This window comes from Nyctereutes procyonoides, unplaced genomic scaffold, assembly GCF_905146905.1.
Source record: "Nyctereutes procyonoides isolate TBG_1078 unplaced genomic scaffold, NYPRO_anot_genome, whole genome shotgun sequence".
Taxonomy (NCBI): domain Eukaryota; kingdom Metazoa; phylum Chordata; class Mammalia; order Carnivora; family Canidae; genus Nyctereutes; species Nyctereutes procyonoides.
In genome coordinates this window covers 6,776,116-6,802,209 of record NW_026575159.1, presented here as the reverse complement: position 1 = coordinate 6,802,209, position 26,094 = coordinate 6,776,116, and the positions used below count along the sequence as shown (strand labels likewise).

At 35.4% G+C, this 26,094-nt stretch overlaps 1 pseudogene; it reads left to right on the top strand.

Annotated features, from left to right (window-relative positions):
* Nucleotides 1-569: 569 nt before the first annotated feature.
* Nucleotides 570-2,518, top strand: LOC129502577 (RNA-binding protein EWS-like; annotated as a pseudogene).
* Nucleotides 2,519-26,094: the final 23,576 nt, after the last annotated feature.

Sequence of the window (26,094 nt, the reverse complement as noted above, 5' to 3'; positions counted from 1 at the left end):
AATTAAAGTACCTTCAGCCAGCTTCATCTTCAGAGAAGAATCATAACCTATCTCAGGCGAAACTGAGTGCAAGAAAGTCTGCCTGCTTCATGAATGTGGGGATGAATGAAGATATAATTTGACTATAAAACACTATTTCATATTTTGTTTTTTCTAACACGTTTAAAAATTGTAAGCCAAATATTTTAATGCCATGAACCAGCCAGGAGAAGTCACTGGCCACAAGACAAACAAAGAAGGTGCCACTAACTCCTGGCCATAACCAAGTCAGGTGCCAAAAGTTCAGAAAAGCCAAAGTAAAACTAACAAATCACCAAAGTAGTGATCAGTATAAATTTATTGTGCACATATCAAAAAGGCAGTTTGCATGGACTACCTGTGTGGTTCAGTTGGTTAAGTGCCCAACTCTGGATTTCAGCTGAGGTCATGATCTCAGGGGCATGAAGATGGAAATCTGCCTTGGGCTCAATGCTGGTCATGGAACATGCTTAAGAATCTCTCTCTCGGGTGCCTAGAGGGAAAGCGAGAGGGAGACAGACGTTGAGAGAATGAGAGGGAAGGAGAGAAAAATGGCGTCCACAGATTACAGTACCTACAGCCAAGCTGCAGCCCAGCAGGGCTACAGTGCATACACCGCCCAACCAACTCAAGGATATGCACAGACCACCCAGGCATATGGGCAGCAGAGTTATGGAACCTATGGACAGCCCACTGATGTCAGCCATACCCAGGCTCAGACCACTGCGACCTATGGGCAGATCGCCTATGCAACTTCTTATGGACAGCCTCCCGCTGGTTATACTACTCCAACTGCCCCCCAGGCATACAGTCAGCCTGTCCAGGGGTACGGCATTGGTGCTTATGACACCACCACTGCTACGGTCACTACCACCCAGACCTCCTATGCAGCTCAGTCTGCATATGGCACTCAGCCTGCTTACCCAGCCTATAGGCAGCAGCCAGCAGCCACCGCACCTGCAAGACCACAGGATGGTAACAAACCCGCTGAGACTATCAATCTAGCACAGGAGGTTACAACCAGCCCAGCCTAGGATATGGACAGAGTAACTACAGTTATCCCCAGGTACCTGGGAGCTACCCCATGCAGCCAGCCACAGCACCACCATCTTATCCTCCTACCAGCTACTTCTCTACACAGCTGACTAGTTATGATCAAAGCAGTTACTCTCAGCAGAACACCTATGGGCAGCTGAGCAGCTATGGACAGCAGAGTAGCTATGGTCAACAAAGCAGCTATGGGCAGCAGCCGCCCACTAGTTATCCCCCCCAAACTGGATCCTACAGCCAGGCTCCAAGTCAATATAGCCAACAGAGCAGCAGCTACAGGCAGCAGAGTTCATTCCGACAGGACCACCCCAGTAGCATGGGTGTCTGGAGGATTTTCCGGACCAGGAGAGAACAGGAGCATGAGTGGCCCTGATAACCGGGGCAGGGGAAGAGGGGGATTTGATTGTGGAGGCATGAGCAGAGGTGGGCAGGGAGGAGGACGTGGTGGAATGGGCAGCGCTAGAGAGCGAGGTGGCTTCAATAAGCCTGGTGGACCCATGGATGAAGGACCAGATCTTGATCTAGGCGCACCTGTAGATCCAGATGAAGACTCTGACAACAGTGCAATTTATGTGCAAGGCTTAAATGACAATGTGACTCTAGATGATCTGGCTGACTTCTTTAAGCAGTGCGGAGTTGTTAAGATGAACAAGACAACCGGACAACCCATGATCCATATCTACTTGGACAAGGAAACAGGAAAGCCCAAAGGTGATGTTATAGTATCCTATGAAGACCCACCAACTGCCAAGGCTGCTGTGGAGTGGTTTGATGGGAAAGATTTTCAAGGAAGCAAACTTAAGGTTTCTCTTGCTCGGAAGAAACCTCCAATGAACAGCATGCGGGGTGGTATGCCTCCCCGTGAGGGCAGAGGGATGCCACCGCCACTCCGTGGAGGTCCAGGGGGCCCAGGAGGTCCTGGGGGCCCCATGGGTCGCATGAGAGGCCGTGGAGGAGACAGAGGTGGCTTTCCCCCAAGAGGACCCAGGGGTTCCCGAGGGAACCCATCTGGAGGAGGAAACGTCCAGCACCGAGCTGGGGACTGGCAGTGCCCCAATCCGGGGTGTGGAAGCCAGAACTTCGCCTGGAGAACAGGATGCAACCAGTGTAAGGCCCCGAAGCCTGCAGGCTTCCTTCCACCACCCTTCCCGCCCCCGGGCGGTGACCGTGGCAGAGGCGCCCTGGTGGCATGCGGGGAGGAAGAGGTGGCCTCATGGACCGCGGTGGTCCCGGTGGGATGTTCAGAGGTGGCCGCGGTGGAGACAGAGGGGGCTTCCGTGGTGGCCGGGGCATGGACCGAGGTGGCTTTGGCGGAGGAAGACGAGGTGGTCCTGGTGGGCCCCCTGGACCTTTGATGGAACAGATGGGAGGAAGAAGAGGCGGGCGTGGAGGACCTGGAAAGATGGATAAAGGCGAGCACCGTCAGGAGCGCAGGGACCGGCCCTACTAGACGCAGAGACCCCGCAGAGCTGCACCGACTACCAGATTTATTTTTTAAATAAATGTTTTAAATTTATAATTCCATATTTATAATGTTGGCCACAACATTATGATTATTCCTTGTCTGTACTTTAGTATTTTTCACCATTTGTGAAGAAACATTAAAACAAGTTAAATGGTAGTGTGCCGAGGTTTTTTTTTTTTTTCCTTCTTTTAAAGATGGTTGTTTAAAGACTAAACAATGGGAACCCCTTGTGAGCATGCTCAGTATCATTGTGGAGAACCAAGAGGGTCTCTAACTGTAACAATGTTCATGGTTGTGATGTTTTTTTTTTTTAATAAAATTCCAAATGTTTAAAAAAAAATCTCTCTCTCCTTCTCCCTCTGAAACCTCTCTCCCATCCCCACCCCCGAAAATAAAGAAGAAAAAAAAAAACAATCTGCAAACTGGGGATACTTAAACTAAAACGTAAAATGAGGCTGAGGGTATACTTTTTAAAAGCAACTTATAGAAAGAAAAAAGCAATGATTATTTTTCTCCATGGTGACTGGTTGTAATATTGGCATTTTCTTAAGGGGTAGGGAATTGGTCAGTGGTTCACTTATATCAACCTTGGAAAGAGTTTAAATTTTGCTTATGATTTCCAGAGGCTTAAGCAAGAAATGATCCAGGTCATGTTATTCTGGCCAAAATAAGCTAAATTAAACTTGTTTGTATGACTGAAATGGTTTTGTCTGCTCAGGGATTTTCAAGGCTGGTCTCCATTTTCTTTCTTTTCTTTTTTCTTTTTTTTTTCTTTTTTTTTTTTTTTTTTTGTTTTGTTTTGTTTTTAAACACCAGTAAGGGCCTAAAGTTTTTGCTAGGAAGGACTGCAACAGAAGGATTTTTCAGATACAGCTGAGTCTTAAAAGAGAGAATGAGTTAATCAGGTGGTTGAAAGGGGTTTATTCTAAGCAGAAGCAGCAAGAAGTACTACTAGTGAATGTTCTGACCTGTTTAAGGACTCATGCTCTGATCAGAACAGTGTGCAGAACATGAACAGTGGATGAGAATGAAGGCTGAAACAATGGCCACGTCATAAAAGTTCCTGTTTACTCTAGGGAAGTAATTTTGTCTTTTAGGTCTTTGTCTTTTGTCACTTATGTACAATCTTATGGCAGGTCCTTTTATTTTTATTTATTGCCTTAATTATTACACTTTCTTTCAATCACTCATATACTGAGCCAAAACTGTGAGATCTTTAAGTAAAGCAAAACAACAACAACAAACCTTTGACTATTTTCTATGAGGGCTAATACAGTGTTGTTTAACTAATAATCCTCTAGTAATAGTTTGAGAACATTTGAATCTTGATAATTTTATCATGCATTTAGACATATTATATTTGTTTATTTTATTTTAGTTTCACTATGCTTCCAAACCAAATTTTACTTATTGATCCAAATGTTATATATTGAGATTGTGTTAAATTCTCCTTTCCTCTGGGCACCTGGGTGGCTTGGTGGTTAAGCATCTACTTTTGGCTGAGGTTGTGAACCCAGAGACCTGGGATCGAGTCCCACACCGGCTTCTGTCAGGAAGCCTGCTTCTCCCTTCTGACTATGTCTCTGCCACTCTCTCTCCATGTCTTTCATGGATAAATAAATAAAATCTTAAAAAACAAACAAAAATAATTCTCCTTTCCTCCAACTTTCTACTTATGTAACTCCAATTTTATTGTTTACAATTGAAACAATAACCCCTTTAAAGGCATAAATAAAATACACTTTGGTTTCTCTTTTGGAAATTGAGAACAGTTTAGCATAGAAGGTAATATTAGAAAGCATCGTAATTTTATCATTAGAGATAATTTAGTAAAAGGGAAAAAAAGCAAAACAGGAAAATAATGATAACTTTTCATAATTATATGCTGAATCAATTTTAGTAATGGAATTGTAATCATATTTTGCATTTGCTTACTCAAAGTCTTACTCACTCCATAAATTTGTTGGCTTTTTTGGGGTAGACAAATTAACATTATACTCTCTCCACATTTAAATAGTGAACAGAAAGAATCATCTTCTTATTTAGCATAGCAGAAAATTATTATTATTATCCTACAGGATTGTTAAGACCGTAGACTTAATTTAAAAACAGAGAAAAAATTCACTGCCTTAGATGATATTGTGTTATTCTTTGTGGTGTGTAGATTTGGTTCATGGAAATGCTGAGATGTTTCCTTCTTTCCAGTATCTAGCCATTCATGTGTACCGTGGTGTGTGTGTGTGTGTGTGTGTGTGTGTGTGTGTGTGGTCAACATAAATAAATTAGTGAAGAGACTGCTAATGCCCCCACATATTTATTCTTTCTTTCCCTTACTAATATCCCCTACCTGTTCTCTGGGTACAGGATGGGAAGAATAATAAAGAAGTAACTTGGGTTTCTCCTGAATACTGACCTTCTCAAACTGCCAGAATCTGTTCATCATCCCAACCACACAAACCTCAGAAATAAAAAGAACAAGTAGAGATAAAAAGAGACAAACAAACAGACTCTTAAATGCAGAGAACGAACTGGTGGTTACCGGAGGGGAAGAGGGGAAGTGTGTATGAAGATGGGTGAAATAGATAAAAGGAGATTAAGAGTACATTTATCATGATGAGCACTGAGTGTTATACAGAGTTGTTGATCATTGTATTGCACACCTGAAACTAATATGATACTATATGGTAATCATATTTCAGGTAAAAAAAAAGTCAAGAAGGGCAATGTTACACTTACTAATTCCAGAACCAGGCAACTTGGTTAGAACTGTACCCATAAAATATGTCCTGTACCCCCACTCTCTCCATGAAATTTGGTTCTGAATCAAGAGAATTTCAAGGTTTTGGAAATGTAGTTTTTAAAATTAGTAGACTCTGTATGGGAGAAGAGATCTGCAGTAGCTAATAACAGAAATTTTATAAAGATATTCAAGGTTATTATGTAAGGAAATTAGACATGTCACACACCATTCTTATGCATTCTTAATGCCATTCTTAATTTTCTAATTAAGCCACTAATCTCTGTTACCCCACACACCAAATAAGATGAAATTCTGTTTCTAGTGCTTGAGACTGGACCCTTAGAAAATAAAAATGAGGAGGAACACTTACATAGTGAAACACAACTAGCAAAAGAAATGCAGGGACCATCTAGAATTACAAAGCATTTTATTTTGAAAAAAAAATTATTTACTTGTCAGAAAGAGAGAGAGCACACAAGCAGGGGGAGCAGCAGGCAGAGGGAGAAGCAGGCTCCCTGCTGAGCAAGGACCTCCCCCTTCCAATGAGGGACTCAAGCCCAGGACCCTGGGATCATGACCTAAGCTGACAACTGAGCTACCCAGACATCTCATAGAATCCTAAAGCATTTTAAACACCTCCTTCTTAATTCCACATGGTTAATCCCCAATCAGTCTCCACTTCTCTTTGACTACTTTGATAATACTATTATTAAATTTCTTTATTTATTTTATGTCTTAAACGACACTAGCAATTGTACAAATCATGTGTTAAACTTACTAAGATGATGAAAATGAATGGGATTCTATCTTATTTAAAGTATAGATGACATCTTCCTAGTACAAAAAAAGTATGTCAGGAAACGTTTATTATTTACCTAGAAGAGTGAAAAATAGCAAGTGTTTTTTAATAATTCCTTGATTCTCATTTTTCTTGACTTCTAATCATATCCAATGTATTGCAACAGAAAGATGACCAAATTTAGAAACATATCTATGTTTTTCTCTACATAAAGAACATCTGCCGTGGCCCAACCAATTCATCACTTTGACTGACTTAGTGGTTAGTTCTGATTCACTCTAAGGTTAGTTTTCCCAGAACTTGAATAATAATAATAATATATATATATATATATATATATATATATATATATATATATGCCACATCATGTTTTTATTTGTCAAAGAGAAGAGATACACAATCTATTAACAAACAACTTTTGGTAGACACCATTCAGAATCTAAAGACATGGAATGAGTGTTCCCCTTAGGTGTTTAGCATTACCACAGCTTCCCAGAAGCCTAGATTCTTGGATACTTACACACTGAATCTGAGACTACCCCTCAAAATCTACTTTATTCTGAGGAAACAAACCTCAATATTGCACTATATATTTCAATTATACTCCCCTAAAGCCACATCTTCACTATAAATCACCAGTTTACTACTCCAAGATTCTGCTGCTTTTTTTTTTTTCTCAACCTAAATCTGGAGTTGTCATTTGTCCAAAACATTACTATTTGAGCATTTGGGATAGAAGTTGAGGGTGGGAAAGAGTACCTGTTGTTTTTTGGAGCCCTCACAGCACACTGCTAATTATTTCTCTGTTTCTGTCTGTTGCTCTGAACTGATTCACATTAACAGGTGTTCCTCTGCTTTGTTATCTTGCATATGTGTCAAGTCCCAAGAAGGGGAATGGATTAAGGGTTAAAAACAAACAAAAAAATATTGATATTGGGTTCAAAATCTTTATAGAAAAAAAGTAAATTATAAAAACTTTATAAAAACTGTACTATAGTGCACTACATGATTTTGTTAATCAAAAATGATGTATGTAACAAAAAAATTTAGTTTCTGTCTCTTGTTCCAGAGAGATAACTTTTTGTGATGATTAATTTTATGTGTCAAATTGGCTGCACCACCATGCCCAGACATTTGCTCCAACATAACTCTGGGTGTTTCTGTGAAAGTGTGTTTTGAGTAGAGGTTAAGATTTAACTTGGTGGACTTTGAATAAAGCAGATTTACTCTCAGTATATGGGCAAGTCTCATTCAATCAGTTGAAGGCTTTAATTGAAAAAGATTGACACTCTTGGAGAAAGAGGGAAATCCGCTAGAGTTACTGCATTAGACTCAAACTGCAGTTTGTTCCTGGGTTTCTAGCCTGCTGGCCTACTCTACAGATTTTAGGCTTGCCAAGTTTCCACAATTGCATAAGCCAATTCTTAAAAATAATAAAAAATCTTTAAAAACAGTTTTATTTTATTTTTTTAAAACAGTTTTAAAATGTATGTTTTATTTTTATATGTTTTACTTATTTATATATATAGTTTTAAACTATATGTTTTATTTGGTATATCATAATACACATTACAATTTACTATATATTATAAAATATATGCATTTTGTATAGTTTATGTTTTAAACTATATATACATATATTAAATACACACACAATATCATCATATATATATATATATATATATATTTAAATTGAGAGAGGGAGAGAGACAGACAGACATCTTCTTGCTTCTGTTTCTCTAGAGATCCCTGTCTAATATAACTCTAGATTTTGAAGCTTTATCAATGATAAGAGTTCCTTTGTTATTCTTGGTGGGCCCTCTGTTACACTAATGAGATGATTCATGATGGGGCCCTAGATAGTTTATACTAACCAGATGATGGAGTAGAGTACTGGCAGAGCCAGAAAGACCAACTGTATGATTACAGAATTCAGGCTTTGAGCCACATGATATCAGCTGGACCTCTAGCTGGAGATTGAGTCACATGGACAATGGTTCATTCAATCACACCTATATAATGAAGCTCAATGAAAATGCTGAACACAGAAACTCAATTGAGTTTTTCTGCTTGGCTATATTCTTTAAGTAATGTCACATATTAGCACTAGGAGGGAATCCTTCCCCGAAAATGATGGAAACTTCAAATCTAGAACCCTTCCAGACTTTGTCTATGAGGTTCTTTTGACTAGTTATCATTGTTCTTTTTGCCAAAATTCAATTGTAATTGTGAGGGTAGTGCTTGAAGTGAATCCTGGGTAACTTTCTAGCAAATTATAGAATCTGAGAATAATTGTGGGAACCCCCAAATTTGTAACCAGTTTGTCTGATGTGAGGGTGACCCTGGGGGCCCCTGAATTTGTGGACAGTATCTAAAGTGAGAGCAGTCTTATGACTGATTATGTCATTGAACTTTACTTTGGCAAACTCATTGCAGGCAGAGATATGCTACATTAACTTTTAAGTAAAATATGTTCTTATTTAAATTTCCAAATTATAAAGATTACTTTATGTTTTAGGCTTCAAGGGGCTTACGTTCAGAGATATGAGTTGAATAAGAATTTATAATGTTCTGACTGCAGCATGCCTATAGAATCACTCTTCTTTAGTTTTCACCTTAAATTAAAAACTTGTCTCTTCCATAGTCTAGCTTTCTGACCTTGCTGAAACCATTTAACCTATTTCATGCTCAAATTTTTCATCTGTAAAATAAGATAAATATCTAATTCATTTCTATAAGGATTTCCTTAGATGATGTATGCAAAGTAATGAACAAATGATTTGGTTCATAATAAGCTCCTGATAAAATAACAACTCTGAATGTTATTTTATTAATGTTTAATGATAAATAAAGCTCTAACACACAATTGAAAACTCAAGTTATACCAACATAGCATTTCTTTATAGGCAGACCTACACAGGAAGTAAACAATAATATTTGATGTTGGCTAAAGAAAATAGAGGAAGTTAAATAATCTGAAACTTTAAAGACGTGAAGTTATGAATAACTAATGTATTTAGCTGAAGAATGGGTGGTATTGATTAAAGGATGATAATACATTCCGCTTTTTGGGATAGTGTATAAATGAATGCTGCCCAAATTGCAATGTTTATTTTTCTTTTTGTTATGTATCTATTGTTCATCAATATTGCTCCAGGGAAGATTGACTAAAAAAAAAATGAAATATACAATCTAATTAAATTGTATGCTAATCTAAAGGTATACCTTTCTCCCAATTCAGTTGATACTGTATACAAAATTCCTGCATGTTCTGTTTATCTAAGATAAATCCACCAGGCCATGCTCTTGCACATAGTTCACACAAGTGGCTTCCCATACATAAAGTGAATTTGGCCATCGAGGGGGAAATAAATATATGTATCTATCTGACTTTATTATTAAATTTCAATCTGTACTTGAAAAAAATTTAAATAGAAATAAAATATAAGCATGTTAATAAATGATATCACTCAGAATACTTAACAGAGTAGTATACAAACGAGTTATTCAAAGTACAAATTTGAGTTAGCACATTAAAATTTTGTCTAAAATCATATTGAATCTGCAAGTTTAGTTAAATTTTCTCTAATATATTTTTTAAGATTTTATTTATCTATTAGAGAATGAGCAAGCAAGTGAGCAAGAGAGAGAGAGAGAGAGAGAGAGCATGAGCAGGGGGAGGGGCAGAGGGAAAGGGAGAAGCAGACTTTGGACTGAGCAGGAAGCCTCATGTGGGGCTTAAACCCAGGACTCCAGGATCATGACCTGAGCCAAAGGCAGATGCTTAACTGACTAAGGAACCCAGTTGCCCCTTCTTTAATATTATTAAATAAACTAGTGGCATCCTTGTATATTAGATATGCTAATATGTGTATACATTTTCTTAAGTAGGTGCTAAAAGTCAATAAAACATTCTGACTATTTAAGGAAAGAGGATATGGGGATAAAATAATTTGTCGCTAGTGTATCAGAAAATTAATAAACACAATTTTCCCTAAGAAATTTTAAGAAAAAGTAATCACATCAAACTTGAGGCACCGATAGGCAGTATTATGAAAAACATATGTCATGCTTATGGTAGTCTGTTCTACTCAATATTGCTCAGAGTAAAAACTTCGAATGAAACTAGTAAGAATATACATTTTTATTACCAGTCAGAATGACATGTACTTAGCTGTGGACTAAAACCCAGAATTCCAACTTTATTTATTTAACTTAGTATTTTTATTTCATTCTTTAATTCCATTGTTTTTCACACTATCAATTTCATAAATCAATTCAGAATTGATTGCCTATTATACCCCAAAATTCCTATGGATATCAATTCACAAAAATCTACAGGCTCTTTTAAGAAATAAATAATAAATATTTTAAAGTCAAAACCATTATTTTTCAATAATTCTGATAAATGATACTTAAAATAAATAATTCTGTTAAATTAGACTTCACAATTAGTATTGGTTTTAGTACAATGTTAACTTGTAATTACAACAGATAAGTAACAAGAAAACAGATATAGTTTAAATTTAGGGAACATTTTTGCTGATTTTAATGGTAATGCAAAACAAAATGAAATAAGCATACTAAACAAAGCAAAAAACAACTGCCTTGTAAATTTTCAAAATAAACCTTTAAAATTCAGTATCAGAGATAAAAAATATATATATATGCAAACTACCCCCCTCCCCAAAATAACTCTGGGATGTAAGAGGACCTTGATCGCTGGTGGCCTAAAAATAAATGATTTTTTAATATAATGTGACTTACTTTGTTTGATGTTTTTCTTTAAGAACATGGATTTTTAAATTATGAAAAATAGCTATTGGAAGTTAGTAACCAAATCCAAACAATCAACAGGCATAACATAATACTGACATCCAGTGGCCACTTGGGCTAATTGCAGAATGATGTTCTTTTTCAGATTATTTAAAGCAGAGGGTTGTAAAAGATTTGTCATGATTACTTAACTTGATGTTATCCATGTGAAAAGCAATTTCCTTATTGATCACAACATAAGTAACAAATATAAGGTTAAGATTGCTTGATATTAGTAATATGTCTTTTTCAAATAATTCCCAGTTATTAACCAACACTCAGAGTAGTAAACAAACAAAACCAACATAAAATAGTTAAACCTCCCCCAAGTTAATTCAATATCTACATATATATATATGTGTGTGTGTATATATATATATATATATATATATATATACATATTTGACAACATTTCACTTTTGATAAATAATCTCATGGATATGTTTTGATTTTCAATTTGTTTTTATAGACTTTTTCACGTTCCCCTTTGAATGTATGTTTCTATTTGTAGCTGAGGTACATGTTTCAGCCAGGATAGGTTGGATTATATGGTTATAAATATCAATGCACACATTTATTCTTTGTTGAAATAACTGATCAGTGGAGAAATTGTGTTCTTTGGAATTACTTATGAGTTTAGACCGAGCAGCTCCCATTATGAAGTTGCTATTTGCTGTGAATATAGAAAGAGTAAAAGAGTGAGAGAATCTTGAAGAGTTTCATTATGTCAATTAAATTCTATCATTCACAATGGCCACAGACTGTATTGGTGGGATCGGTGAGCCAGCACCACCAGTAGCAGGGCCCAGGAAGTGATTCCCACCATGTACCCAGACAGGGAGGAAACAATTGGAAATCAGCATCTGTGGAATCCCACTTCTCTATCTTTGTTCTTCTGCCTTCTTTTTTCAGTCCTTCTCCAACATCATTCTAAATGATCAACGCCTTTGGTTTGATTCCATACTTTAAATAACATTCACACTGATGACTTTTAAATTTATATTTTAAGTCTATACATTTCTTAAGAACTCCAAATCCATTTAGCCAACTTGATATAGCCACTTGACACTATCAAACCACTTAAATGCAAAATTCTACTCTGTTAGTAATTATAGTAACACTCCTAAAACATTTTTTTCTCTTTGGAACTTTCCTATGATGTTAAAAGACATCCTCCATTTGGTTAAGCTGACACCAAATCTAGTAATCATCCTTGAAATCATGGACTAACATTGACTTAAAAAGGCATTTATGGTTTTGATTTTTTTTCAACAAATGCTTTTTCCTTAGGTTGAAACATAATTCATATACAGTGGTATATGTAACACTTTCAGGATACAACCTATTGATTCAATAATTCTATACATTACTCAGTGCTCACTATAATTGTAGTCACCAGCTATCATTGCACATTGTTATTACAATATCATTGACTATATTCCCTATGCTGTACTTTTCATCTCTGTGACATTTATCTCATAACTGGAAGTTTATACTTCTTAAATTTTTTTTATTTGAATATAGCTGACTAACAATGTTACATTAGTTACAGGTGTATAACATAGCACTATATGTTATGCTACATTCACCATAAGTGCAGTTACCATCTGTTAGCATTTAACAGTATTATAATACCGCTGACTGTATTCCTTATGCTGGACCTGTTATCCCTGTGACTTATTCATTCCATAACTGGGAGACCATATATCCCTTTCCCCTTCACCCATTTTACCCATCCCCCTTCCCTCCTCCCCTCTGGCAACCACCAGTTTGTTCTCTGTATTTTTAGGTCTGATTTTGATTATTCATATGTTTCTTTTTTGAGATTTCACATATGAGTGAAATTATATGGTATTTGTCTTTCTCCATCTAATTTATTTCGCTTAGCCTAATACCTTTTAGGCCCATCCATGCTATTGCAATGGCAAGGACTGAAACACTTTCTAACACTGTACACAAAAATAAATACAAAATGGATTAAAGACCTGAATGTGGGAACTGAAATCATAAAACTCCTAAAGGAAAACATTGGTAGTAATTTCTTTGGTATTGTCCATAGGAACATTTTTCTAGGTATGTTTCAAGAGAAACAAAAGCAAAAATAAACTATTGGGACTACATTAAAATAAAAAGATTTGCACAGCAAAGGAAACCATCAACAGAACAAAAAGACAAGCTACTGAATGGGAGAAGATATTTGTAAATAATATATCTGATAAGGAGTTGATAACCAAAATATATAATGAATGTATGCAATTCAACACCAGAAAAACAAATAATCCAATTGATAAATAGGCAGAGGAACTGAATAGATATTTTTCCAAAGACAGCCAGAAAAAATAAATAAAATAAAATAAAATAAAATAAAATAAAATAAAATAAAATAAATAAAACAAAGACAGCCAGATGGCCAACAGACACATGACAAATGCTCAACATCACTCATCATCAGGGAAACACAAATCAAAACTATGATGAGATATCACCTTGCACCTGTCAGAATGGCTAAAATCAAAGAGACAAGAAATAACGAGTATTGGTGAGAATGTGGAGAAAAAGGAATCTCACGCATTCACTATCGGTGGGAATGCAAATTAGTGCAGCCACTGTGAAAAACAGTATAGTTTCCTCAGAAAATTAAAGGTAGAAATCCAGGTGATTCAATATTCCACTACTGACTATTTATCTGAAGTAAATGAAAACACTAGTTGGAAAAGAAACATGCTCCTCTGTGTTTATTACAGCCTTATTTTTAGTAGCCAAGATATGGAAGTAATCTAAGTATCCATTGATGGATGAATGGATAAAAAAGTGTGGCATTCACTGTTTTTGTTCACCCTAATGACATTCCCCTGTCCACAAGGAGAGATTTGAGGCTAGGTTCATGAAACAAGTTCACTTCACATCCTACTGATAATGCTAGAGTAGCTAGCTATAATGACAGTTGGTAGATTTGAACCTGGGAGACTAAAACAGCATCGACTGCCATCAAATCTCCACATAGTCTTGAAAATAAAATAAATGCATTCAGGTAAAGAAAATCAAATCAACAGATACAGTGAATCTGAATCTTCCTGTGTTTGTTTCAACACTGAAAACAGTCATGCTTAAATGTAACTATAGTCCTGGATTTTCATCTATGTAAGTGAATTTATTTCTATTATGTTTAAGGCAATTTGATTCAGTTTTTCTCTCTTTTTTTTTGAGATTTTATTTATTCATGAGAGACACAAAGATAGGCAGAAACATAGGCAGAGCTCCCTGACCCCAGTATCACAACCTGAGCCAAAGGCTGACAGATGCTCAACCATTGAGCCACCCAGATGCCCTTGATTTAGTTTTTCTATCATTTGTATCCAAACAAGTTCTAAACGAAATGTTATTCTCACACATAAACACACATATACTTATAGCAGCACTGTGATATTTAAGTAACTTATATATCTATAGCACATAATATTGTGATATACTGCATCTTGTACTATTGTGATATATTACATATACAAGAACATGAAAGTATTTAGAGGGATCCCTGGGTGGTGCGGCGGTTTGGCGCCTGCCTTTGGCCCAGGGCGCGATCCTGGAGACCCAGGATCGAATCCCACATCGGGCTCCCGGTGCATAGAGCCTGCTTCTCCCTCTGCCTATGTCTCTGCGCCTCTCTCTCTCTCTCTGTGACTATCATAAATAAATAAAAATTTTAAAAAAAGAAAGTATTTAGAAAATTTCTATAAAGTTTTACTTGTGCATGTGTATATGTTTTTTTAAAAATAATAGATGGGTTATTTCAAGTTAATTGAGATATATTGGCTATTATGAAATACGCACAGGATTACAACAGAAAACCAGTTGTGATTACATATATTTAGAAGGGCTTTAATTGTAATTGAGCCTACGGTTTAAGCTTCCACTTTAGCAATCACATGTATAGAATTACTAGTCTCCAAAGTGATCCTTTTCTGTATGTTTATTTACACATATAATGCTTTTACACTTATATGTACGTCAGGGATATGGTGGTCTCTATAAACCTATCTGTGACATCACTATTTATTTGAGCATATGACCTGAGGTAGGAGTGGAAGTTCCAGCTGCCCAATAGACATCCACTTTTATATCACTTGAGTGAGCCACACAAGGAAATAGTACTCAAATTTCTGAATGAAGTCTGAGGTTTTCCTATATATCCCTGTTTAAGAATTTATCTTTCCTAACTCCAGTCATTTTGTATTGGTAGTTTGGTTATTGGAAAAAGAGCTAGAATATGGAGAAAATTTTAAAATGATACTCTGAAAAGGGCTTAATAAGGATTTATGGAAGTTTTTATTCAAAATGTTTATCATTTAGACAGAAGGAGTTCCTTTACCTATCCCTGATGCGGTGATTCAGCTTCACGAGGAAAATAAAGAACTCACAGCTAGCATACAACAGATCACTTTTGTCTTTTCAGTTTTTTTAAAGTTATCTGAGGGCCACAAATTCCTGGTACCTAAAAAAATATCTTCCTTTATCTCAAAGTCAGTGTTTTTAAAATTGTAATCCATGGGCCATAGGTCTCTTAGATGCTCTGAGTAGAGTTCAGTTAACTGCATTTTAAGAAATGTACCCAGTAATATTATTTGCCATCAAATTAAAAATCTTATGCTCCAACTTAGTTGCTTTAAAGATGCAAAAGAAAAAAATCCTATGTACTCATCATATTTAATATCAACAATATTATTGGTTGAAATCTTGGGAAGTTGAGAAATCTATTTTATTTGTGTGTCTTTCTTTTCTTATTAATTCATTCATACCACAAGTAAAATTCTGACAAGATATAGCTGGCACTGATGACATGAAAAAGTTTACAAATAAATAAAACTTTGGGAGAAATTTTACTACTGAATTTCCTAGTACTGTTTTCTTGAGCTGTTTAGTAAAACAAAATTTCATCATAGTAGGCTAATGTGATCAACCATTTGTTCACAATGGTTACCTCTAGGAGTAAAGCTAGAGGCTCAGTATCAATTAGTAATTGTAATTGAAGCTGCATGTAATTAATTATATAATTTAGGGATATTAATGTTAAATCCCATTCTAATTACATGATGAAATTGAATCATTATGAAGAATTTACTTAGGTATGAGTAAAACTCTGTAAGGGATATGTTGGACATTTTTATTAAGAAAAACAATAAAATTACCTGTAGAATACATGCTCCACTGCAGGCAGTTCTTAATTATAGTAAATGAAATCTGTCTCTCTCTTCTCATATCATATACTCTTCTGTATTCCCTAACTCTTCTTTATTTTATTTTATTATTTTATTTTTTCATGAGAGACATAGAAAGAGACACAGGCAGAGGAAGAAGCAGGCTCCCTGTGGGGAGCTTGATGTGGGACTCAATCACGGGACCCTGGAATCACAACCTGAGCCAAAAGCAGATGCTCAACCATGGAGCCACCCAGCGCCCCTCCCTAACTCTTCTTAAATATAATTTAAGAAAATATAATTATGATTGAGTGAAAAAAATTTCCTTTCTCCTTCCTATAGTTAATGATTTTAACATTTTAATTCACATAACTATTTTTTAAAAATAACAGCATATAGTAAGTAGATTAGGTTCAACATACATAATACATAACAAATCTATGAACACCCACCCATTCTTTACCCATGGCTGATACTACAAGTTTGAAAAGGAGATTTTTCCACTGTATATAACATTTAAGTGATGTTTTTGATTTAGAGCTCTAAGCAACCACTAACAATAAATTGGACCAAGCAAATTAAATGAAAACTATTTGCCAACCTATCATTAGTTTAATTGCTATTCAGATAAAAGGAAAATTTCCCGTTAATTTTTGTATTCTCAATGCCCAGCACATAGGGCCCTATATTATTTATGCAGAAAGATAATATAAGGAGATAAAAACTTATTTTTGCATTATCTGTCTTCTACATAGTCAGATAATGATCACTGAAAGGAAAAAGACTTGAGTGGCAATGATAATTTTAAATACAAATTTAACAACTACTTCTCTCCCTGTCTTCTTTGGACCTCTGTAACTGTTCCTCTTGGTTTATGAACTTTATTCTCCCATTGAGATCACTGGATCTTTGGGTAAGAACATATAATTTACCTGAAATAATAGTGACAAGAATTTTTATTCTTGTTCAATGTTTTTGCTTTCTTTTTTCTTCAAATATTTTTTAAAAAGCTTAAACTCCCCAACTCATGGTTTAATAATGTATGAAAATTAATATCTCTCATTTTTAAAACCATTCTAATACAGAACCAAAAATTAAATATGATAGGTGACAGTCTTAATTTTGTGATTACTTAAGGACTACTTTTAGTTTGAGACTTTATTCAGTGAAGGCCTAAAAAAATATAAGTGGATTAGTTATAATACAGTTGTTATAATATCTCCTTACAAGAAAACTATTTTAAAGTAAGTATCTATTGTATTTTGTGGTCTGAATCTGAATCACCATTGCCTGGGTAATGTTGAGGATTACAATTATATAAGATTTTTAAGTAGCATATTGTCTGTGTGACTATTGCCTATCAATAAAATATTTTAAAAGATTATAACTGAAATAATTTCCCTAACCACTTCTTTTCATTCTGTATTTTTACTATGCTTTAAATTCCTTCGTTTTATAATCTCATATAATATAATATAATATAATACAGAATTATTTATGTATTCATTTCCTCTTTCTCCCATTACAAAGTGAGCTTGATGAGAGAGGTTGTTTGTTTTGTCTCTGTTATATCCATTCTGTGTAAATGAAACAATTCCTAGAATATAGTATATGCTAAACAGATAGTTCTTTTTTTTTTAAACAGATAGTTCTTGAAGAAATGTGTAGTTAATGCCAATTTGAAAATGTGCAAAAAAGTTTTAATTAAAAACTAACCTAATTTTTATCACATTTTTTTAGATATGCCAAAAAACTAAAATGATGAGATTATCCTAAAAATCTATATATAAAATTAGGCTAAAATTTTACAATCCAATTACATAATGGTATTTATTAAGTAAACAAAATTATTATCTTATAAAACTTAAGAGGGGGCCCCTGAGTGGCTCAGTCAGTTAAGCATCAGACTCTGGATCATGGCTCAGGTCTTGATCATGGGGCCTTGAGTTCAGCCTCACATTGGGCTATATGTTAGATTACATGCTGGGCATGGAGCTTACTCAAAAAAAAAAAAAGTCTTAAGAGGAAAATGGAATTAGAATAAACCTCATCTTTGTAGTTAAAATATTAATGTATAATTTAAAAGACACACTAAGGCCATTTTCCCTCTAAAAATTTTGAAGAATATATGACTAATCATTTATGTTTTCCATTTCCCTAAACTCACGGCATATGTAAAGGAAAGCAGACACTATGGTTTGCATGAAATGACACATTCCTATTCTAACTGAAGAAAAAATATTTCTTTAAAATTTATTATCCAAGGAGGCTAACACCATTAGGAGGTTGTTGTGTTGTGGTACAATCCTGTTCAACGAGGAGTATGGATATTTAACAATAAGCCCTGCAGCAAATTTTCACCTAGGGTTAATAGGATTGTTTTTAAGGAGTAGTTTTAACATGGTCTTTTCTTCTTTCTTTATCACCCTTTGTAGCTTTTGTTCAATACTATTTTATATTCCTGGTTAAAAGCTTCTGGGAAAAAAGCTCTAACACTAGAAAGTTGTTTTTCAACCTGGGTTACTTGGTCACTGCTTGTTCAGACTTTGTGTTATAGTAGGGACAAGAAAAGGAAGACAAGGAACACTTGAGATTTCCTTTTTAATCCCAACTGAAGATAATCTTGCTAGCAAGTTCCTTAGTACATCTTGTTATAGGAACCAAAACTTACATTAGCATGTGATCATGCTTATTTCAAGAAGCATGAAAGGAAGTCAGATAAAGTTTTCAAAATTCAAATTTTATTATGATCTTTGTGATGTCTACAGCTACAGACTGCCAAGAAATTAATCCCATCACTGTATTCTGCTCAACAGTTTTGTTGCCACTTATAGGGAATGTGGTAGGCAGAAGAATGGCTCCCTCCAAAGATGCCCATGGGCTAATCCTTGGAAAATGTATGCTACGGTTTGTGGAGAGGGAGAATAATGGTTGCTAGTGGAATTAAGGTTGATAATGAGCTGAACTGGAGATGGGGAGATTATTCTGGAATATCTGGACAGGTCTAATATAATCACAAGTGTTTTTTTTTTTTTTTATAAGTGAAAGAGTATTACAGGTATGTTAATGACACAGTGATGTAATAGAAGGGATACTTGACCGATCATTATCTGCTTTAAATTGTAAGGGGGCTATGAGCTAAAGAATGTGAGTAGCCTATAGAAATGGATTAGGCAAGAAAACAGAATCTCCTATTGAGCTTCCAGAAAGGAACATAGCCAGGCCAATGCTTGATTTTAGCCAGATGAGACCAGTTTTGGACTTCTGATGTCCAGAACTCTTATGATACTAAATTTATTTTAAGCTACCAATGTTATGGTATATTATTACAGGAACAATAGGAAGTGGATATGGATTCTTGATTGAATTGATAGTTTTTCCTGTACCAAAGTTTATAGCATTCAAAAACACAGAGTTTTGGCAAAAAATGGCAAAAAATCATTAGAATCTATGTTGTGGTGAAAAGTTCCTAGACTCGATACCAAAATCATATCCATAAATGGAAGCTTGGAAACTAAAAACTTTTGCTCTGCAAAAGATCTTGTTACTTGGGTAAAAAGACAAACTATAGACTGGGAGAAAATATTTACAAACCAAATACTCAACAAAGAACTAGTGTTGAGACTACACAAAGAGCTCTCAAAACTCAATATTAACAAAAATCCCCTTGGAAATGAGCATATGCTATGGTTAAACAACAGATCCCAGTATTTGAGCATGATAAAATTTACAATTATTATTTCATGACCACATTTGAAACCTTTAGGTATATATCAATTCAAGATTCTTGGTTTACCATATCTTTAGTGCCAAAAACCAACCACAAATACAACCAATTTTGTTTTCTTTAAACACATACACACACTTTTATTGGTTTGGACATGGTTTCTAATAGCATAATTTGATTATTTTTTGGAGCTGGGCTGCCTCACTGTCTATGAATTGAGGTATCCTTCAAACCTGGTTTCATATAAAAAAATATTCTTCTCTGTTCCTAGAGATGTGTGAAGTGGTACTTAATCCATTCTCCTGAAAGTAACTACATTCCTTTCTTTTTTTTCTCTATTCCTGCCTTCCCAGATGGTGGCACTATGGCTTTTTTTTTCTTTTGGTTTCACCATTCTTCCAAATCTCCACTCCTCAGTCATACATTAGATTTAAAAAATATATTAGAGGGATGGCTGAGTGGCTCAGTGGTTGAACGTCTGCCTTTGGCTCAGATTGTGATCCCAGGGTCGGTCATGGGATCAAGTCGGCATCAGGGTCACCGCAGGGAGACTGCTTCTCCCCCTGCCTATGTCTCTGCCTCTCTTTGTGTCCCTCATGAATAAGTAAAAATAAAATCTTAAAAAAATAAAAAAATATATATATTAGAAATGAGCCCATGATTTAAAATGGGCCAAGTAAATAAAAAACAAACAAACAAACAAACATGGAAGGCTGAAAAGTGGACCCTCAAAGATATCCACATTCTAACCCTAGAATCTATGAATATGTTACCTTACATGGTTAAAAGGACTTTGTAGATGTAATTAAATTAAGGATCTTTTTTTTTTTAACTTTTTTTTTTAATTTTTATTTATTTATGATAGTCACACACACAGAGAGAGAGAGGCAGAGACACAGGCAGAGGGAGAAACAGGCTCCATGCACCGGGAGCCCGATGTGGGATTCGATCCTGGGACTCCAGGATCGCGCCGTGGGCCAAAGGCAGGCGCCAAACCGCTGCGCCACCCAGGGATCCCTAAATTAAGGATCTTGAATCAGAGAGATTATCCTGGATTATCAAAATAAGCCCAATGTAATCACAAATTTCTTTGTAAGACAGAGGCTGAGGGACATTTGCCCACAAAGAGGAATGTCAGAAAATGCCATGTGAAAAAAAAACAGCCATTGCTGATTTTGAAGATGGAGAAAATGGCCACAAGCAAAAGAATGCAAATGACTTCTAGAAGCTGGAAAAGGTAAGGAAATAGATTATTCCCTCTTTTGGGTCCAGAGGGAACCATTCCAGCTTCTGCCTTGACTTTGGTTAGCAAGACTTATTTGGGATTTTGACCTTCTGGTTATACATTTGTGTTGCTTTCAGGTGAGTGTGTAATGATTTGTTCCAGCAGCAATAGGAAATTACCTGGAAGAATATGTTAGAAATAGTTACTGAGGATTTAGAGCTGGGGTGAATTTTAGAAGAAAAAAAGATGCCTAAAATTAATTATTATAATGAATCATCATTCATATTTGTCATGTTTTAATGGATCTCCATATTGTTTTGGTGAATCTAATTCTCAATAATTTATTATAACTTGAAGACAACTTTTTTTTCAGTTTTTAACTAGCAATTTTCTATATTATATACTTGTGAAGGTGTTATTTTCATTTTTTATCAAGTTGTCACACAAGTCAAAGTAAAAAATTTAAGGAAAACAGGAGGTTCATCTTAAGGTAGATGTAACTTTGAAATACCATTATCATCTTTTGGATGTGAGGCTTGTTCATAAAATTTTGCTTTTAATATTTATTCTCCAAATATGAAGATAATTATGTTTTGATCATTTTGTTACTCAAGCTGAGATGAAATTCATGCAGTTAATTTTTGTTTATTATTACACTTGTATAACTGACATAATTGCATTTTTAATAGTGCTATACTAAAGCCCAAAGCTAAAAGAAATCCCTACATAAATAATAGCTTTATATATCTTTAGAGATACTAACTGAATTACATTTGAGTTAAGATATTGAAGCATTTATTTATTGCCATCATAAACAGAATATCTTTAAAAACTCACTTTTAATGAGAACTTTTTAGCATATAGTTGATTGCACATAAAAATATAGCTTTCTTTGCATGAGCATTATAAATACATTTTGAATGGTATTTTATAGTGTTTGAAGTTCTTGAACTAGAGTTTCAATAAATTAAATTTTATCAGGGCTTATCATAAAATATATTATACAGCTGAAATTCTACAAAATCATTTTTTACTTTTAGAATTAAAGTGTAATAAACATATTGTAAACAACACACATCATAAGTCTGTTGTAAGTGAACTTTTGCAAAATGAACACATTCATGGAAACTCTAAATATCAAGATGGAAAAATGTTCTGAATCTCAAATGCTCATTTGTGTTCCTTCCCAGTCATGACTTCTAACACCATAATTTATTTTTGCATATTTAAAAAGTTGCATGTGTGAGGCAATTATACAATATATAGATATGTCTGACTTATTTCATGAAACATAATGTTTGTAACTTCATCTTGTTACCTGTAGCAGTAGTTTGCTTTTATTCTTATATTGATCTTATCAATACACTCTTAGGTAGTGGCTAAATCTGCTCCTGACTGCTAGCTGTTCTTTTTCCCCTCAATTTGGAACACTACTCAATGTATGTATGTATGTATGTATGTATGTATATATATGTATGTATTCTTGTGTATGTCTTCTGGAATAATCTTGCTCATCTGTAGGTATATTACTAAAAGTAGAATTGCTTTGTCTGAAGTAGAGTATGCTGATCAGTTTTGGTTGACATTACTAGACAGTTTCCTAAAATGGAGATGCTAATTTATGTACTCACCCACATTACTGATATTTCTAGTTTTTTGTATTATTGCCAAACTTGATTTTGACATTTTCTTCGAAGTTAGCTAGTCTATTTGTTAGTATTATGTTTGTTGGAAGGCAATTTTCCATGAAAGTGTAGAGGCATTACCCATCTAGGTATTATCTGAAATCTTTGTGTAAGTACGCAGCTCTGGAAACATAGGGACAGGCAATCTCTCTGGAGCAAAATTATTTCTGGACAGTAGAGATAAAGACAGTAACTTCTCCCAAAGACATTTAGAGACATCACTCCTAGAAGAAATTTGCTTATATTTCAAGGCAATTAGCTTAGGCATATCTTCCTTCCCTCCCCCGAAACATTTTCTTATATTTCAAGATAATCCAAGTAATGTTTGTCTTTGCACAGGGCTGGGGAGAAGAGGTGGGAAAGATTGCGAGAAGTTTATATATAAGATCAGAGTCTTCCAGGCTTGTGGTTTCTATCCTGTAACCTACTGGCACTGTATGAACAGTTATCAACTATAAATCACTATACCACCCTGTGGGAATTGGGATTCGAAAAATCAGCATTATAATTTTCTCCAGTTTCTGTTTGCTATAAGTAATAAACTTTGTCTTCAAACCAAAGATGTTCGATTTTCTGTCTCTTCCTCTTCCTTCCATGTATGTATGGCTACAGAAAAGAGTGATATGGTCCTGTTTCCAACATAGTGAGAAGTCATAGGTCTGGGAAACAGATGATGGAATACCAATGGACTCTCTCATTATACCTAATCATTCATTTAGGGCATTTTTGTTCATATCTTCATGGCACTGGGCTCAGTGGGTACCTATGAACCTAAATATTCCTAGTACCCAAGGAATACTCCTATCAGGTAACCTATCAGCAGAATTAAAAGCTTTTTACTACATAGACATCTTAGGCTCTACTGACTCTAGTGGGTAGAATGATTTATCCAAGAGGAAACTGAATAAATGTTACACCATGAGGACAAAAAATCCTGAAACCAGGGAGTCCTGTTAACACTCCCATTGCTAATATTGGCTAGTAGAAAAATGCTTAGGACCAGTAAAGAGTTGGATTTTGAGAGTATAAATTAGGGTCATACCACTTGACAGTTACCATGTTGCTAGAAGGTATAGGAACGGGAAATGGGTAGTCCAGGCAGGAAACTATGATTGTCAACATAATCTCTTGTGACCAATAAATAGAAGTTAAGATTAAACAAACTATACTTTAGGTTAATTCAGTTTTACTCCTTTTAAATCTCACAATATTTCTTGCTAACTTATATAAAGGAATTGTTGGTTGTTAACATTTTAAGCTTTAAATGGGATTTTTATTAGTTTTTAGGGGTTACCATAACAAAGTACCATGAATGGAATGGCTGAAAACAACATAAATTTGCTCTCTCACAGTTTTGGAGGTTAGAATTCTGAACTCAGTATGTCGGCAGGGCCATGCCCCCTTCAAAGGTTCTAGAGAAAGAAATCTTCCTTGCCTTTTCCAATTTCTGGTGTCCACAGGTGGTCATGACTGATGGCAGCATAATTCCAGTCTGTCCCTTTAGAGACAAAAATTAAAAGCAAGAGACTTAATTCCAGTTGAAAATAAGGGAAAAGGTTCTTTTCCCCTCCTTTTCTTTGGCACATCTAATTTAGAAAACTTAAGATTGTAAATACTTTCTCCTCTGTGAAATTTAAAAAGATCATCTTGACAACTAGACTGGATAGGCCTCATGTCAGTTACATGATCCAGGAATGTCTATCTTAAATAAATGGAAGCCATCTTTGAAATGTAAGCCTCAGAGAAGATAGTTTGCTTTCCCTCTGGATAAAGCCATTTAGCTGATAGAAGGTGACCTCAATTACCACATAAAGTTAGTATGAACTATGTGTGACAAATGGTACTATCAAGGCTTCTTACTTGAGGACTATAGTTTATCTTGAAAACATGTATATAATGGTTATATCTGCTTGGCTAAATAAAAGAGTGAAATTTCTTTCTGTCTTTGCAATCTCCTGGTAGATTATCTATTTTGCACATCACATTCCTATTTCATGCTCATTCAATTTTTAAAAAATTAACTAATTTCTCCATTACCTATGTGGAGAGGATTTCTGGGTTTGTAGATTTTTTTAAATTATATTTACTCTGCAGTCTTCACATGACCATCTTCCTCTGTGTCTGTGTCTTCATATGACATTCACTATATATGTTTTTTTTTTTTTTGTACAAATTCCTCTCTTACAAGGACATGAGTCATTTTAGATTAGGAAACTGATGGCCTTATTTAACTTGATTATATCTTTAAAGACCTTATTTCTAAACGAAGTCACATTCATTAGGAACCAAGCATTAGGGTTTCAGTATATTTGGGGGAGGGGAGGAACACAATTCAATCCATAACAGGAGTATATCTGAATTGAACTCACTGTATAATGGTATAGTAGCTGATAGAATTCTGTGCCTTTGAGATTTGGAGAAAAAGCTTTTCATTTGGACAAAGCCTAACTGTGGAGACTGTGAGACTCATGAGAGAGGTGTTCTGAGTATCCTTTTTTTTTTTTTTTTTCCTGGATCTGTTATCTGCTCTGCGTCCTTGGCATTTGATTTCTTTCTTTTTTTTATTTATATATAAATTTATTTATATATAAAAAATATATATATTTAAATTATTTATTTATTTATCAGAGAGAGAGAGAGAGGCAGAGACACAGGAGGAGGGAGAAGCAGGCTCCATGCCGGGAGCCCAACGATGGGACTCGATGCCGGGACTCTAGGATTGCGCCCTGGGACAAAGGCAGGTGCTAAACCGCTGAGCCACCCAGGGATCCCCTGGCATTTGATTTTTATATATGGCATTATCTGGAATCACATGACATCTGTTTCTAGTCAGGTTCACATAGCAGCAGGAAGTGGCAGGATTAACAATGATGGGAAGATAGGTTAAATTATTTATTACTGTTCTTCCCACATGCCAGTGTCTCTGTTTACCAAAGTCTACAAATACCATCCAGTAGTCATCTTCTACAGATACAGTTCTTGTTTCATTCTGATGGCTCCTTATGCATCCTTCCTTTAATTACAAGAGTGATCAAAGTTTCTCATTGCTGCTAGACTAGAATTCTTAATCATCACTTTATAGTTCTCCTTCACACTATCCACATTGGAAATCCTCTCCTTTGTTTATTTAAATTTTTATTTATTTATTTATGATAGTCACACACAGAGAGAGAGAGGCAGAGACACAGGCAGAGGAGAGCAGGCAGAGGAAGCAGGCTCCATGCACCGGAGCCCGACGTGGGATTCGATCCCGGGTCTCCAGGATCGCACCCTGGGCCAAAGGCAGGCGCCAATCTGCTGCGCCACCCAGGGATCCCGGTAATCCTCTCCTTTAAAGTCCTCTATCACACCTTTTAAGCATGATGTTATTTCTTACAA